At 43.0% G+C, this 17,718-nt stretch overlaps 1 protein-coding gene across 2 annotated transcripts in view; it reads left to right on the top strand.

Annotated features, from left to right (window-relative positions):
• Positions 1–17,718, top strand: part of phf21b (PHD finger protein 21B) — a 160,549-nt gene that overhangs the window by 57,235 nt on the left and 85,596 nt on the right. The window lies entirely within an intron of this gene.

The following is a 17,718-nucleotide window of genomic DNA, read 5'->3' as shown; positions in this document are numbered from 1 at the left end:
GGAGACAGGTTTCACCGAGCAGCTATTATGCACGAGACTTCATATTAGCCACAAAGTCAGGAAAATCTGTTCGTAAAATTATGTTATAATGACCAAATACAGTGAAAAGTATTTTTCCAGTCTCACCTGTGAAAGGTAATCCCATGTGATCTCGTTTGGACGGTAAACCTGTTGGTAAGTTAAACGCAGCACATGAATGAGGCATCTTTATTCTCGGCTACTGTCTAGACGCTATACCAGAGACGGTTGAAGAATCTCCACTTTGCCACATCCAATATGGCGGCGAGGATGACGTATGATTCTACGCAGAAGGCGGCGTCTATGTTTATATGTCTATGACTTCACGGTTGGCGGGATTCTCGCAATGCGGTGTGCGCATGATCAAAAGTGGAACGAAGTCTCGCTACCACAAGATAACGCGCGATTTCATAAGACTCTTTACTGGCTGTCTGTGGTGTACAGTACGTTTGTAAATGTTATGCGCTCTTTTATCATCGTGGGAATTGATTATAGCTCTAAATAAATATTGAAGTTTTTTTAAAGAATCCGTATAACTTTATTTGTACACCCATATACTATGTTTATTGAATCAAATCCGTATAAAATACGGACATTCCGTATAGGTTGACATGTATGCTCGGTGCGGTTATTCTCTCCACACTGTAAAAAAAAATAGTTGAGAATACTTGAAATTTCAAGGCAACAGTCTGCATTAAGAATTTTATGTTTTGCCAACGATGTGCCCATGATAATCCAAACTATGATAACAGTTTTATCTTTATTAAGAATTCTTAATTAAGTCAATTTTCAATTCCTCATTCTGCCAACATAGATTTCTCTTTTTGCTGAACAGTGGCATTCACAGTAGTGCAAAAAGGCAATTGAGGTTATAACAATTTTTTTTTTTTTTGGGGGGGGGGGGCTTTTTTCACCTCTATTTGGATAGGACAGCGTAGAGACAGGAAATGACCTCGGGTCGGAACCGAACCCGGGTTCCCGGATTTATGGTATGGCGCCTTATCCACCTGAGCCACGACGCCCCTGAGGTTATCATAATTTATCATTAAACTATACATGCCTTTTTTCATTGTTCTACACAATTACAAAACTTCAATATTGAAATAAAGTTTTTAAAACCTATGTCATGGGTCTGGCTCAGGTGGATAAGGCGCCATACCATAAATCCGGGTACCCGGGTTCGATTCCAACCCGAGGTCATTTCCTGATTCCTTCCCGCTCATTTCCTGTCTCTACACTGTCCTATCTAAATAAAGGTGAAAAAAGTCTGATTGCCTTTTTGTACTACTGTGAATGCCACTGTTCAGCAAAAAGAGAAATCTATGTTGGCAGAATGAGGAATTGAAAATTGACTTAATTAAGAATTCTTAATAAAGATAACAGTTTTATCATAGTTTGGATTATCATGGGCACATCATTGGCAAAACATAAAATTCTTAATGCAGACTGTTGCCTTGAAATTTCAAGTATTCTCAACTATTCTTTTTTTACAGTGCAGGGCAGTCAATAAATATGGAATGTAAGGGCGCCAATAATTTGTAGCCAGCATTTTGGAAAGAAAATTGTGCCTTTTGTGTTCGAAGAAAAGTTTGAAATCTAACCAGACAATGCCTGTGGAGCTTTGAGCTCAAAATATCACTAGCTAACTGTGTGTGTTATTCTTTGTGTCTATTAATTTTCATGATGGGTGCCAATAATTCCGGAGGACACTGTATTCAGAGCATCTGCAGACATGAAAACTGACTTTAAGTAGTTTTGTCTATTTTAGTACAAGCATTTTAATTAGTTCATTTAAAAAATGAACACCGTGTGTATAAATATAGTGCATATGGAAAGCGTGTGGCTTGGCTAATGTTCTAATTTAGTGAATATATCCTGCAGAGCACGCACTAGTAGAGCACACTAAAACCATTAGGCACTGATGGTACTACACATATTTTATACATTAATTTTCAATTTAATTGGGGCTTATTAAAAAGCACTACTCTGTATTTTATTCAGACTCTTGTTTTAAACTGCATTAGCTGTTAGCATCTCTAATCTTGATGCACTATTTGTCTAGCTTTGCTCTCAGGGCATTGTTTCCACCTTGCTTAGCGTCCATCCGATGAAAAGTGCCGTATCATTTTAATTGGCTATTGTTTTCATTGTCTGACCTGGCTGAGCAGGCGAGGAGTCTCAAAACACACAAAAACAAGCAGGCCGGGGAAAAAGGGAGGCAGCCTCTTTTTTTTTTCTCCAAACACGTCTAAATAAAGTTGAAAGCATTCATCATGTGAATGAAGTCGCTGCGTCGTGTCCCAGAGATGGAGCCCCTCCGTATTTGTCACTTTGACAGAGCCGAGGCCAACAGCGCCTGCATGGTAATGATACGTACCTTGCAGTTACCGTATGGATTTATTTTTAATGTACGTTTTCACAAGCCATGAGCAGTGAACACTTCATAGTCTGGTTACAAGTAGACAAGTATTGATGAAATTTCATGTCACAATTTTAATAAAAGAGTTTATCTGGAACTGTTCTTATTGATCAGCATTTCAGCTGCAACAGTAACTTGCTCAGGGTCTCGGAGAGTCAGTTTTAATTTTACTGTACTGGGTGTATGACATTTGTATACTCATTATCGCTTGCTCTCAGCTTCGATAAAAACATCACTAGTGCGTTTAAGTAGGCTTCGCGAAATCAAATTTACTAGCTAGTTCATCAGGCAAATAAAAGCTCATATATAAAACAATACTGAAGACATCAAAACTATAAAATAACACATGGAACATACATTCACCGGTCACTTTATTAGGAGCACCCATCCACATGCAGTTATTTAATCAGCCAATCCTTTGACAGAAGCAAAATGCATCAAATCAAGCAGATACAAATCAAGAGCTTCAGTTAATGTTCACAAGGTTCAAACATCAGAATGAGAAAAAATTGTGATCTCAAAGAAAGTGTGACTTTCTTTCACTGTCGCATGGGTGTTGGTTTGAGCCAGATGGACTGGTTTGAGTATTTCAGAAACTGCTGATCTCCTGGGGTTTTCACACACAACAGTCTGTAGAGTTTACACAGAATGGTGCGAAAAACAAAAAAACATTGAGTGAGCGACAGTTCTGCGGGTGGAAACAAACACCTTGAGGGTCAGAGGAAAATGCACAGATTGGTTCGAGCTGCCAGGAAGGATTTAGTAACTCACAGCAACTCTTTACAACCGTGGTGAGCAGAAAAGCATCTCTGCATGCAACAGCAGAAGACCACACTGGGTTCCACTCCTGCCAGCCAGGAACAGGAATCTTAGCCCATGTTTACATTAGACCGTATCAGCGGATCATCAGATTAATGTTTTTAAAACGATTAGTGTGCACACAGCAACACCAATACACGATTTGCGTGCACACAGCAACACCAATACACGGATACGCTCGGCTCCGCAGGCATCCTGCGCTCCAAATCACTCCGCCCTGAACAGCGAGTGCCCTCTGGAGGGTGCACACTCTGGCCTTGCACAGCTCACAGAGCGCGCGAGTGAAGTGCACAACCAGTGATTCGGGACTGAGCCGCTGTGTGTGTGATCCCAGCGCATATCACTTACCACTTGCAAGTGGAAGGATGGCAAGCCTAAAGACAATCATAAGTACACAATGGGCAGTATTTGCATCAGTATTTGCAGTATTTTCATACTTTTATACTCTTTAATGAAAGGTGATACAAGGCGGAAGTCCGCGCCGTTTTTCAGCAGTCGCGTCACATGACCAACGCCAGCGAATCAGGAAGGTGGATGTCACAGTGACGTTGTCCAATGACGACGCCAGCTAGAGCTCAGCACAGCGTATCCGCGTATTCTCAATGTTTACACAGCACCGGACCAGACACGATCTGGATTGAATACGTGGACCCTGGCGGATTCCCGTTTCCCGGCGTTTCCAGGCAGTTTAATGTAAACGGACAGTGCATCCGCGAAGAAAACGAGACAGATATGGTCTAATGTAAACTTGGCCTTAGAATCAGGAACAAGTTCCGGTTAAAGAGGCCGGTGAGTGAGTATGGAGTTATGTGGTGAACAAAAAAGTGTTAAAAAACAAAAAATGTTTCATATTTTAGATTCTTCAACGTAGCCAACGTTTACCTTGATGACTCTTTGCACACTATTGGCATTATCTTAACCAGCTTCATGAGGTAGTCACCTGGAATGCTTTTCAATTAACAGGTGCCTCGTCAAAAGTTAATTAGTGCAATTTCTTGCCTTCTTAACGTGTTTGAGATCAAATATTAAATAGTAAATAATAATAATACAGTAAATAGCCCGATTCCATAATCCATATTATGTCAAGAACCGCTCAACTAAGTAAAGAGAAACGACATCCATCATTACTTGAAGACATGAAGAGACTTTTAATTAATAAAAATAAAGAGAAAACATTGAAGAAGTTGTGTCCAAACTTATTCACCTTGACTGATACTGTATTTGCCTCTTCCCACATTTTGTCTGCACAGAAATCTGATTATGTAGGCTAAAAGTGTTAGCGGACGGCATGGTGGTGTAGTGGTTAGCGTAAGGTGACCAGACGTCCCGGTTTTACCGGGACAGTCCCTATTTGGGGTTGTGTGTCCCGAGTCCCGACAAAAGTCTGTCGGGGCACGGATATGTCCCGGTTTTCGCCACTCGCGACGTTTGCGACTGAGCAGCGTGGGAATCATTAGCGGAGAAATGTCTGCATTTACTATTTTGATGAATTGACAGGAATCGCAAACTTTCCTGGTTACTGCCCCCTGGCCCTGTGGCATGGGTGTTTATTTAGCCACATTATTACAGACAACAGAACGTGTTGCCATGCACCAGTAAAATAAACATTAACTGGTGCGAATGTTCTTTGTCTAGCAGCTAGCAGCAGTAATGCCGCAGCAATTATGCTGAAAAGAAAATGTACCTTTTCCAAAGATTTACAGGGCACCTACCCCTTCCTCCGAGAGGTGCAGAACAATGCGCACGAAGCCTACTGCACACACTGTAAGTGTTCCTTCTCCGTAGCCCACGGTGGTAACGCCGATATACAGGATCACATTAAAACTGGAAAAGATTCACTCTTCTTGTAAATATCCGTAGGCTAATGCATTTTGTTTAGGGTGGGTGGATTGACAGTCGCCTTAGCTTTGTTCCTGTGCTTTGTTCTTGTACTGAGTTGGGTAGCCTATGTTGCAAATGCTGTGCGCTCCTGTGGGGGCTTTCCTCGGGCTGTCGCCCCTCTCCTCCTTTATTGCTGTTTTGTTTGAGTATATATTCTCAAATCACTTGTCTCTTTTTTGTTTCTGTTTAACATACCATTCTGACAGTTTGGCCGTATTGCTGTGTTGAACAGCTTGTTGGACCTTCCATTAACGTGTTTACTTTTGTACACATCTTGCTTTATTCATTCAGTTGTGGGGAATGGTTAGTAAGGTTGATTCTGACCTACGCTATGTTGAGGTCACATATTTACTTTTTAAGTTCATGCTTACGGTCAGACAACAGGTTTTGTAATGGCTGAGAATAGGCCAGGCTATGTCCATATATGGACATAGCCTGGCCTATTCTCAGCCATTACAAAACCTGTTGTCTGACCGTAATTTAACTGATCTGTATAGCACTATGCTACTAGATAACAAAATGCCTGTTTGTTTTATTTCATGTGAGATGTTGATAAATGTGAGCTTCAACAAAATGATAAGAGCACCTCTCTGAGTGTCACGTTTATGTAAAAAAAAAGGTGTGGTCGGGCGCAAAAGTGTCCCAATTTCAGACTAGGGAAATCTGGTCACCCTAGGTTAGCGCTGTCGCCTCACAGCAAGAAGGTCTGGGTTTGAGCCCCGTGGTCGGCGAGGGCCTTTCTGTGCGGAGTTTGCATGTTCTCCCCGTGTCCGCGTGGGTTTCCTCCACAGTCCAAAGACATGCAGGTTAGGTTAACTGGTGACTCTAAATTGACCGTAGGTGTGAATGTGAGTGTGAATGGTTGTCTGTGTCTATGTGTCAGCCCTGTGATGACCTGGCGACTTGTCCAGGGTGTACCCCACCTTTCGCCCGTAGTCAGCTGGGATAGGCTCCAGCTTGCCTGCGACCCTGTAGAACAGGATAAAGCGGCTAGAGATAATGAGATGAGATGAGATGAAAAGTGTTAGCCACCATAATTTAACTCTCAGATTTGGCAAGGGCTTAACTAAAGACTAAAAAAAAAAAACCCAGAGTATACTTGGAAGGAATGACTCTCCTGATAATGCTTCTGATATACAGTATTATATTTGTGTCCTCGCCAAATAAACAGCAAGTGTTTGTCTGTTTGCCTACGAGCTGTAGCTCACATCACATCCAATGCTGCATTGTAGTTTGCTCAGTTGTGTCGGAGTTTCTACATTCTTTTGTGTTCCTGATTCTGAATAAATATTCAGTTATGTGTGTAAGGAGTGTAAGATTAATCCATTAAAGAAGAACTGAAGTCATTTTTAAACTTGCTTTATTTCTTAATTAACGTGTTATTCGATTACGTTTTCGGTTTTAGTAACCTTATATCGTGACTCGTATTGGCAACTAATTGCAATTAAATATTATACTTATTGGCCTATTCGGTTTTTAGCCATGTTGAATTTAGTTCGTTTGGTCCACGGCAGGTGTCGCTTATCCGCGCGATCTTCACGAGACTTGTGCGAGACTTCGAAACGTGAAGTGTCAGCCAGGTGTCAGTGTTGCCATTTTGAAAACTGTTTTCCAAATGAAATATTGCACAAAAACGAGATTAAATGACGATTACTGCCTACTTTTTTCAAACTTTCCTGATCGCTATCAAAACAAACAAAACTTCCGGCTTGATTACATCAGCATTCGAAAGAGGGCGCGCGCGTCTTTTGACAACGTTGGCAGATGTTGGTCACTTTGATTTCCGCTGTACGTTTTACTTCCGTCCTACGATGTCTCGCACAGGTCTCAGCGAATCTCGTTTACGGCCATCGCTTTGACATATGGACTGATATATTACAGAGCATATTTCACACACTCATAACTTGCTATAGCAGCGACATAATAGCTATCAAACATGCATTCTGATATTTAATAAAATGAGATAAATAGAATTTTGGTAATAAAAAATTTGCCTTCAGTTCTCCTTCACGTAGAAGCAGTGTTGTAGTTGAGCCACTAAACCTCAAGTCCGAGTCCAGTCTCGAGTCCCCAGTGTCCAAGTCCGAGTCAAGTCCAAGTCATTAAAGAAAATTTCGAGTCGAGTCTGAGAACAAGACTCCAATTGCACCATTTGACGGTGGCTGTTGCTGGACTAGCGTTACTGCTACCACTCCCTACTCACTATATAGTGGACTATATAGTGAGGTCGCCATTTTGTAGTGCTGTCCAAATGTATAGTGAGCATTATTACACTGTATATAGTGCACTCAAAGTATCCCACAATGCATCATGAAAAGTAGTGTACAACCGATGGTCACTAACCAAGCAATATATACCATTATGCATTGTGATCGCGCTGAAAAAAAAGGGGCCAATGATGGAGAGGAGCAACCGGGGCAGCAACGAGAGAATATTATGTATAAATCTAAATAAATTTCTGTTTGATTTTTGATGATATGCTGAGAATTTTAGAATTTTGTTTAACTGTTTGTAGTAAACATTACGCCATTTTGGCAGAAAGCATGGCTAGCGATCTGGTGCATTTTACTTGTGCGACAGTAATGACGTAAATAAAGGTATGACAGAGTAGTGTCCGAAAGTGTTTTTTCATGAGCTCACTATATATCAGAGGTGGACAAAGTACCCAACTTCATTACTTAAGTCAAGGTACAGATTCCACTGGTCAAATGTTACTCCGATACAATTCAAAGTTGTCCAGTCAAATTTTTTACTTAAGTTAGAGTACTGAAGTACTTGCTTTTAAAAATACTTAAGTATTAAAAGTACATTTTCTGTCACCGCATCGTTGTATTGTTCCCACAACGCTTACAAAACCTAATACCATTACCAAAGACAGAAATGTGAATTCACAAAATGAGCGCATGCTGTGCCATCATGGTGGTTTAACGTTAAGCTAGCTAGTCAGTGAAGCTCCACCTGACATGCTAGCAAACTCTTTTCAAACTCGAAATCATATTGGGTAGCTAACATTACTAGAAAAAAAAGATTCCTACATTCTGTTTATTTGACAAGATTATGCTAAAACGTATTTCTGAAAGGACTTCAGATAAATTAACGTTATTCATGTTAGCGTAACTCTGTTTTTACATGCTAACTAACAGTGTCCAAGTTAACTAGCTATGTGTTAACATTAGCCGTGGACAAGGCTATGGCAACTTGGCGAGCAAATCCATAGAAAGTCATTTGACTAAGCAGACTGCATAGCTATTGCAACATTATCGCTAGCTCTAAAACAGGGGTCTTCAATTAAAAGTCACTGAGGTCCAGTTATTAAATTTTGTCCAAGTAGAAGGTCCGAACCGAAGTCCAGCTTGTGTCTTATAGCCTTCCCCTATGTCCACATTTTCATATGGTTTCAACAATATTTATTGTTAATTTCCAATGCAGGAAATGAACTGAGTGCACAACTACCTCTTTTACCATAAATAAAAGTAGTCCCGGGCGGCACGGTGGTGTAGTGGTTAGCGCTGTCGCCTCACAGCAAGAAGGTCCGGGTTCGAGCCCCATGGCTGGCAAGGGCCTTTCTGTGCGGGGTTTGCATGTTCTCCCCGTGTCCGCGTGGGTTTCCTCCGGGTGCTCCGGTTTCCCCCAAAGACATGCAGGTTAGGTTAACTGGTGACTCTAAATTGACCGTAGGTGTGAATGTGAGTGTGAATGGTTGTCTGTGTCTATGTGTCAGCCCTGTGATGACCTGGCGACTTGTCCAGGGTGTACCCCGCCTTTCGCCCGTAGTCAGCTGGGATAGGCTCCAGCTTGCCTGCGACCCTGTAGAACAGGATAAAGCGGCTAGAGATAATGAGATGAGATGAGAAAAGTAGTCCCAGGAAAATAAATTCAAGGCCTTTATTTCAGATTAAAGAAAACAGAAACCTCAGAATGAAATAAATAAAAAAGTGCAAACAGAGTGGAATAACTCCTTTTTCTCTTAAATTAAAGCGGTCCCAACCTGAAGAATTGAAGGCCTACACTTCAAGTAAAAAAGTCAACTCAGAAAACATTAACTAAAAAGTGCAAACAGAGCATTGACTTCACATTTTCTCTTCTTTGTTCTTAAAATAAGGAGGTCCCAGCCTAAAAAAATGAGGGCCTACTTTTCAAGAAAAAAAAAAGTCCACATTGTCAGAAAACAAGTGGCTTTTTGGTGGGGAAATGCAAACAGAACATTTTTCTTTGAACTTTTCTCTTTTAATTCTTCTTCTTTTACTTTTCTTAATGAGAAAAATGGGCATGTGGCTGACCTGCCAGTAATTTAAAGCTTGGTTGGAATGGAGTTAGTGCCATTCTCATGCAGATATGTAGGTGTTCATTGTTGAGCCTCAAATAATGTCTCAGCAACGGCGTTTAAGCACTCCTTCACAACTGTCCCATCACTAATGGCCCTTTTCCACTACCCTTTTTCAGCTCACTTCAGCTCGCTTCAGCTCACTTCAGCCCGACACGGCTCGCGTTTCGACTACCTCAGAGCAGCACGACTCAGCTCGCTTCAGCCCTGCTTAGCACCCAAAACTCGCACGGTTTTGGAGTGGGGCTGAAGCGAGCCAAACCGAGCCGAGTGGGGCTAGGGGCGTGAGGAGACACTCCCCTGTGCACTGATTGGTGAGGAGGAGTGTCCTCACATGCCCACACACGCCCCGCGAGCACGCTGGGATCTGTAAACACCGTAAACCCGGAAGAAGAATTACGAATTACGAGAATTTCTGAAGCCTTATGCGCCTCGCCTCATCTATACGCTCTTGCCAGTATCTGTTGGCGTTGTCGGTGACAACAAGCCACAGCACCAAGACCAGCAACACTAACGACTCCATGTCCTCCATGTTTATTGTTTACTATTCGGGTCGTGAGACTACCGCTTAAAAGGTCACTGATGCCACTGTTTGCGCCGCCTAACGACATCACGTGACGTCCACCCACTTTCGCTAACTCCACCCAGTGTGTCCACCCACTTCCAGCCAGCACGGTTCAGCGCGGTTGTAGTCGAAATGCAACTCCAACAGCCCCACTCAGCCCGACTCAGCACGGCACGGCTCAGCCTGACTCAGCCCAACTCAGCACCGCACGGCTCAGCCCGACTCAGCCGCGTTGGTAGTGGAAAAGCGGCATAAATGTTTTTTTTAATGTTGCCCCAAAATCCACGCTACTTTTAAGGAACATTCGTTTGCACGTTGCTGGGCTGTAAATGTATGTGTGATGAGTCGGGTAGACCTGTCATACTGTGCTTGCAGTTGGGTTATTTTGCGTGCCCTCAGCTCGGACTTCAGGGGATAACTTTGCTCAAAAGAGCTGTGCTTCGTTTCATAGTGGCGCTTCACGTTGCTGCTTTTAATTAATGCCACGTTTTCGGAGCATATGAGGCACACTGATTTTGAACTGCTCGCCAGAAGAATGAACATATATTTCTCCGTCCATTCATCTTTTAAAACAATTTTCCTTGTCTACTTTCCGCCGCCTTTTGTAGCAAGCCATGTTGTCTCGGTCGGTTGTCTCTGAACTTAACTCTCTTCCTCTCTGCTTGTTGCTGTGCTGTGGTGCGCTGGGTAAACTAACGATTTTATTGGCTCAACTGAGTGAAGCTGTTGTCGTATTAACTAGAGTAGCAGCGCCCGCTGTCAATAGCCACGACCGTCCAAAATAATGCTCCATGAAAATTACTTAATTTCGTGAATTTACGGGTCACGGGTCCGGACAGAACCATCACTGGGTCCGGATCCGGACCGAGGTCCGCCATTTGGTGATGCCTGCTCTAAAAGCACAGACAACTTCACTGCAAGCTTTCTCTTGGAATAAAACATTTATATACTTCAGTATGTTTCTGCAGGTCAGACGGCGAGTTTTTGTAGGCTGTGATGTGGTTCGTTTTCAGCAAACAAAGCAAATATTTAAAACAAAATGAATCTTTAATCCTTTCAGAAAACTGAAACATGGGTTCTAGGTAAAACCATGGGTGTGTGCGTTCCCCAGAAGAACCGCTTCCTTCCATTCTGCCATCAACTGATCATGTTAAATAATACTGCTGAGAAATCACTGATCTTGATTTTATACAGCCTATGGACATGACATGACCCTAGTGATTACTGATAGGCTGTCTCAGTGTCACCTGCGAAAAAACCAATCACGTTTTAGAAAAGAAAAGAAAAGAAAAGAAAAGAAACCATCCATTTTCAAAGCTGCTTCATAGTAACGAGGACCTTGATAGAAATGTAGTGGAGTAAAAAGTACGATATTTGTCTTTCAAATGTAGTGAAGTTAAAGTCAAAAATTTCCAAAAAAAAATAATACTCAAGTAAAGTACAGATACTCAAAAAGTGTACTTAAGTACAGTACTCAAGTAAATGTACTTCGTTACTATCCACCGCTGCTATATAGTAATTCCCTATGTAGTGAGTAGGGAGTAGTGAACGAGTGAGTGATTTCAGACACAGGGCTTGACTGCCCCATTTTAGTTAATAGGCTCCAGATAAAAAGCTAGTTCATCACTCAGCAAGCCCCGCTATCAACAGGGCAATGAACATAGGCTACGTTTACATTACGTCGAATCAGCGGATCATCAGATTAACGTTCTTAAAACGATTCGCGTTTACACTAAAACCGTTAGCCGTGCACACAGCAACACCAATACACAGATACGCTCGGCTCCGCAGGCATCCTGCGCTCCAAATCACTCCGCCCTGAACAGTGAGTGCCCTCTGGAGGGTGCGCACTCCGGCCCTGCGCAGCTCACACAGCGCGCGAGTGAAGTGCACAAGCCACGATTCGGGACTGAGCCGCTGTGTGTGTGATCCCAGCGCATATCACTTACTACTTGCAAGTGGAAGGATGGCAAGCCTAAAGACAATCATAACTACACAATGGGCAGTATTTGCATCAGTATTTGCAGTATTTTCATACTTTTATACTCTTTAATGAAAGGTGATACAAGGCGGAAGTCCGCGCCGTTTTTCAGCAGTCGCGTCACATGACCAACGCCAGCGAATCAGGAAGGTGGATGTCACAGTGACGTTGTCCAATGAGGACGCCAGCCAGAGCTCAGCACAGCGTATTCGCGTATCTCAATGTTTACACAGCACCGGACCAGATACGATCTAGATTGAATACGTGGACGCTGGCGGATTCCCGTTTCCCGGCTTTTCCAGGTGGTTTAGGCCGAATCCCATTTCACCCCTTGGACCAACCCCTTAGCCCTTCCCCTCCATTTTGCGCGTTCACGTGAAGGGGTAGGGGTATCCCAATCCCAGTTAACGCGGAGGGGTAGGGGAAGGGGGAGGGCTTCTGTACCCCTCCAAACGGAGATTTTCCTGGAGCTGACTCCGAACGAAGGGGTTTGAGTGATTTCCCACAATGCCATGCAGATTTCAGCGAGATTTCATGCGGATTTCAGAAAGAAGGCGGTTCCCGCGGCGAAAGATTGTCATAAATGTATTTTCTCCATTATTTACGTGTTTTAAGTTGTTATCCAGAGGAAACACGCCGCTTGATTCGCTTTCGAGCTGAGAATGAGCAGCGATTTCTGAAATCCAAGCTGCTGCTAAAAAGCTTTGGGAGTGAGTATTGTTTTCGGTTGCTTTACTGCGTACGTTTTGTTCTGTTATTCTCGCTTTTATTGTTTACATGAGTGTTCTGACACCTCATTCTGTCGGATGTGGTGCACGAAGCGCCAAAGATATCCCATTCAGTGGTGTTAGTTAACAAATCACACCCTGCCAGCAGAGATTTCTGTTCTGGCTCTGACTGTAGCGGCTGGTCGCAGCCAATGACGCATTTGGTCGCGTTTTGCTAACGTAAACGCTGACGGAGGTACGCGATGACGTATGCGATTGTTGAAGGGCTATCCCAATACGTAAGGGTTGAATTTCAAGCCCTATCCCTTGTAGCTCAGTTTCAAGGGGAAGGGCCAAGGGGAAGGCGGAGGGGAAGGCGGAGGGGTAGGGGTAGAAATTAGAATTGGGATTGGGCCTTAATGTAAACGGACAGTGCATCCGCGAAGAAAACGAGACAGATACGGTCTAATGTAAACGTAGCCATAGCGTGTCACTTCCTTCTCTGGGTTTAGCCTTGCCAAACGACGATCGAAGTTCGAGGTCGTCTCCGTCGTCTCTTCGATAGTTCTTCTACATATGGAACACACAGCAGTGCATTTTTTCCCACTGCACGAGGAGCCTGTATAAGCAAAGCGGACAATCCTAGCGGCGTTCTCTCCAGGCATTTTAGCGCCATTAACGTTAGTTTGTTCTTGAACATGACGTATGAACAGGTGAATGTGCATTCTCTTGTACGAAATTAGTATAAAAATTAATATAGGTATAAATATCTTATGCCAAATATCTTATTATGGCATGTTACAAAAAATAAAGAAAAAAATCAGAGTCCTCGTCTCCAGTTTACGAGTCCGAATGCAGTTAATGCACGAGTCCGAGTCATCAGTGCTCAAGTCCAAGTTGAGTCACGAGTCCTTAAAATTAGGGCACGAGTCGGACTCGAGTACTACAAGCCTGGCAGTTTGTACCATGCCGTGCCATAGCTGATGTGTGTAGTGCAGCAGGTTGGTAGTTGCATCATTGAACTGCATCACGCCACCATGAAGTGTGTTTAAATACATCACATATGAAGATATATATTTTGTGAAAGTCAGTATAAAAGTATGATTTTCTCTCTGACCAAAAACATCAATCTGGCATATAACTACCTTGACTTGATTTGTCCACATCTGTGTAAGTGTAGTGAAAACCATGAATGGCTGTTCTAACATGGGCTTAATGCGCTGTGGATAAAAAGAGAATAATTCTGTTCCGCTCTGTTATTATGAGGATCTGTGTCTCCAAGGACAGCGTGACCCCAAGTTCTTTTAAATGTTAACTAGATTAAAAGCGATACACTATTATAGCAAGAGTCTTTGGAGCTGTGTTTCAGCTTGCAGTTTTGCTCAGAAGGAAAACAGTTTTTTTTAGATAAATGAAAGTGATTAATTCTCTGTATTCTGGAACAATTACTCCAGGCAGCGGGCATTATCAAACACAACTCATTACACCCAAATTATAAATACACCAGCTTTCCAGCTCACTCCTTTCAGCAGAGAAGAAGCCAGACAGAGGTAGCTGTGAGCAGAGATGGAGGTTAGTCTCCATGCTGCGAGTGGTGTGGAATATCAGGCTTCTCCTTTACCCAGGAGGAGTCAGGCAGCCCTCTGTGACCCAGATGAAATGAGAATGAAAGCGGGGGTGAATCCAATGACATGCGCTATGAAGGCTGGATATACAAAACGAGTATTCCCAAAAGAAGGAGCACTGGAGCTTCAACTTGTTATAGAGGAAAGTATTATCAGTTGAAAATATTTTGATCTCTCAATTACATTGATTATGCCAACGAAAGAACAAGAAAAAGAAAAGAACAATTCATATTTCTTATCGCCGTGACAGACTCAAGGTGTTCGAGGTGTTAGAAATCCGCTCATGTGCTGTGAATTTATTTCTCATTTACAATGACACATGGCATTGAGAGGACGCTTTCAGAATCCCTGGTACAACGCTTTGAAAAAGTCTTTCTCTAGGGATAAATCAAATACAGAGTGAGATTGATTTTTTTTTTTTAAAATTGTCATTCCACTGGAAATGGATGTTAGCAAATGCACTAGGAAAACTGGAGGAGGAGGAGGAGTGTGGTACATTTTGTCCTTGGAAATTGTGCAGAAAATGATGAAAAACTACAAGGAGGCGCTCAGGTATGAATTTTAAAATGAAGCCAGTGTGGAAAAAGCTTGCTTTTAATACAGGCCTCTGTGACAGTGTGCCATATTGAACTGACAGGCGCAGGGTCTACAGTGTGGGTCGCCATGCTATTTTAATAGACGTCACTCCTCGGAGAAAGGTTTCTCTTCATCCCTCCACATTCATTACACAGACGCTATTTGAGCGGACAGTAGACGACGAGCACATATTGCTTTTGTGATTTGTTATACAGGCTGTCATAACAAGCAAAACCTTACGCACACACATGCACAGAAAAAGGAGAAGAAGAAAAAAAAAAAGATTTCATTTGCTCTTCCCTAATGAAATGGCAATTTAAGCCTGGTGCAAATGGCTAGAGATGAAGTGGGATGCATGAACCTGGAGACAGGCGTCTCGTCTCGTCTGCTCCCACGGGAAGATGAAAATAGAGGTGCTCTGAATATGCACAGTCACCCAGAGGCCTAACATCGAAGAGTGACAGGACCAGACCAGTTCATCTGGAAAGATCAGAACAACTTGCAATGGAAGCAAAATGTCGGAAATTTGATTTTCTTGAGAAAGAATTGAAAAGTATTCGTATCTTTTTTTTTTTTGTGAAAATTACAGGATGTGTGTGCAGATTTAAAAATATCAGTGCATAATAGACAAGCACAAGCTTCCTATGCTAAGAGTACATGAGAACAGTAATAAGGCACCTATAGTTGGGTTTTTCACAGTTTCCTGCACTCACTAATTGGCGTGGAGCATGTTGGGGCATGCTAGAGGCTGTGGCTGCGTTAGGTAGCATGCAGAACGACTGTCACAGGGGGACGACTCAGTGTTTCCTCGGCGCCTTTTCATATTTCACCCATGTCGCATCAAGCCTACAGTTTTTTCTAATAACGCTTCACCTAAGGCAGCTCTGCTCGCCTCGCTGACACGATTTACGATGAACCAGGGAGATGTACTGTTTTTTTTTTTGTTGTTTTTTTTTTCTTCCTTACGAGACTCTGGAAAAGTTTCCCAAACAGGAAGACAGGGATCCCCCGAGACATGTGTTGAGTTTCATCAGGAAAAAGCCCTGGCACATTTTACCAAACGTTACAAATGTGTTCCCTGCAGACAGCGGCCTGTGCAATCGTTTTAAGAGCACAGACAGACAAACAGCTGAGCTTTACATTGCAGACAAGTTGGAGGTTTCGAGACAAGATGAAAAAGGAAAACTAAGGAAACAGACTGTTTGTTTCCTGCACCTTGAGGGAACAGAAGTCTGTCTGCAGGAGAAAGTAATGTTTGCTTAACCCATTAGTTATTTAGTTTTAAGGCATATTATTCAGCTTCGGCTATGAATTATTCGAAACGACAGCAGCAGCACATCATGTTTGTGTCCTCGACAAATTGTTAACAAGTTTTGGCCAGCATTTTGGCTATGGGGTGGTGTTATCTAAAATCTTATATAAGGTGTAATTTGAGTGTCAGTCTGTTCCCCATTCAATCAGTGCACACGAGTTAATCCGCCGAGTGAAAATCATTCCACTATTCCATGAGATTGTGGCTTAGCCGATGTGGATGGGCATTCGGAAGCACAAGCTATAGATACAGCACTGAAGTACAGCACACTAACATGTTAAGTTTAATCATACAGAACAAGTATGGCGGCACGGTGGTGCAGTCGTTAGCACTGTCCCCTCACAGCAAGAAGGTTCTGGGTTCGAACCTGGTGGCTGACTGGGGTCCTTGTGTGTGGAGTTTGCATGTTCTCCCCATGCCTGCAGGGTTTCTTCTAGGTGCTCTGGTTTTGTCCATCATCTAATATGGATTAGGTCAACCGGCTACTTGAAACTGCCCATGAGTGTGAGTGGTTGTTTGTCTCTGTGATTGGTTGTACCCTGCTTGAAGTCAGCTGGGATTGGCTCCAGCTTCCCCTACGACCCTGATGGATAAGTAGGATGGATGATGGATGGATGGATGGATACACACCATGTGTTTTGTGAAAGTCAGTAAGAAGTAGGTTTTTTTCTGGTTGCTAAGCCAACTTTATCGTCCCAAGACTAGTAGCCCAGGCTACTGATTGAGATCCATTGATAGCTTTTGTCACAAGGTTTAAGAGGTTCAAGGAGTTCAACCAATCATTCAAAAAAGTCCCTTCCTTGCCAGGATCTGGTCTTCCCAGGCAGTCTTCCATCCTAATACTAACCGGGCCCTTAAGGCACGTTGGATGGCATGGATTTCCATTTCTACAGCCCTCGGCCTCTCGCCTATACAGCTAGGGTTACAGTGAGGAGCTAGTCCTCTGCTAATCGCGAGACTTTGACTCCCTACTCGCATCTGTATTGCAGCGCGCCTTTCCAGACGGCAGGATATACAATTTTTATGATGGTCTTTGGTATGACCTGACCACGAGTAGAACTCGTGACCTCCTGATCAAGAGATAGACACGCTAACGACTTGGCTAACTCACGGTATAAACCTATCATTAGTTTTAGTAATATTGAAATTCAGTGCTGCCTTTTTACAAGCAGCAAGCAAGTCCATCCTCGAGTTTTTACACAAAAGTCCCCAGGAGGTTCTTGTCTGTTTGGTGTGTTAGACGTGATGGGAGTCAGAATGCAATGTGATGAGACAACAGAATGAATAAACGCAGTGAGTCCAACAGAGCGTATGTTCTCGGTGACCGCTCCAGCACTGTGTAATTGCGTAATTTAGTCCATCGATAAGTCGAAGCAATTGCAACAATCATATGTGCTAATGCAGCTCGAAATAAACACAGTTGGACGTGAACTCCAAGGCGCTGTATGTTTAAAATGATGTAGACAGCATCAGTGCTGAAAGACGCTGCCG

The sequence above is a fragment of the Neoarius graeffei genome, chromosome 21 (assembly GCF_027579695.1).
Source record: "Neoarius graeffei isolate fNeoGra1 chromosome 21, fNeoGra1.pri, whole genome shotgun sequence".
Classification (NCBI taxonomy): domain Eukaryota; kingdom Metazoa; phylum Chordata; class Actinopteri; order Siluriformes; family Ariidae; genus Neoarius; species Neoarius graeffei.
This window is presented reverse-complemented; position numbering and strand designations above follow the sequence as displayed.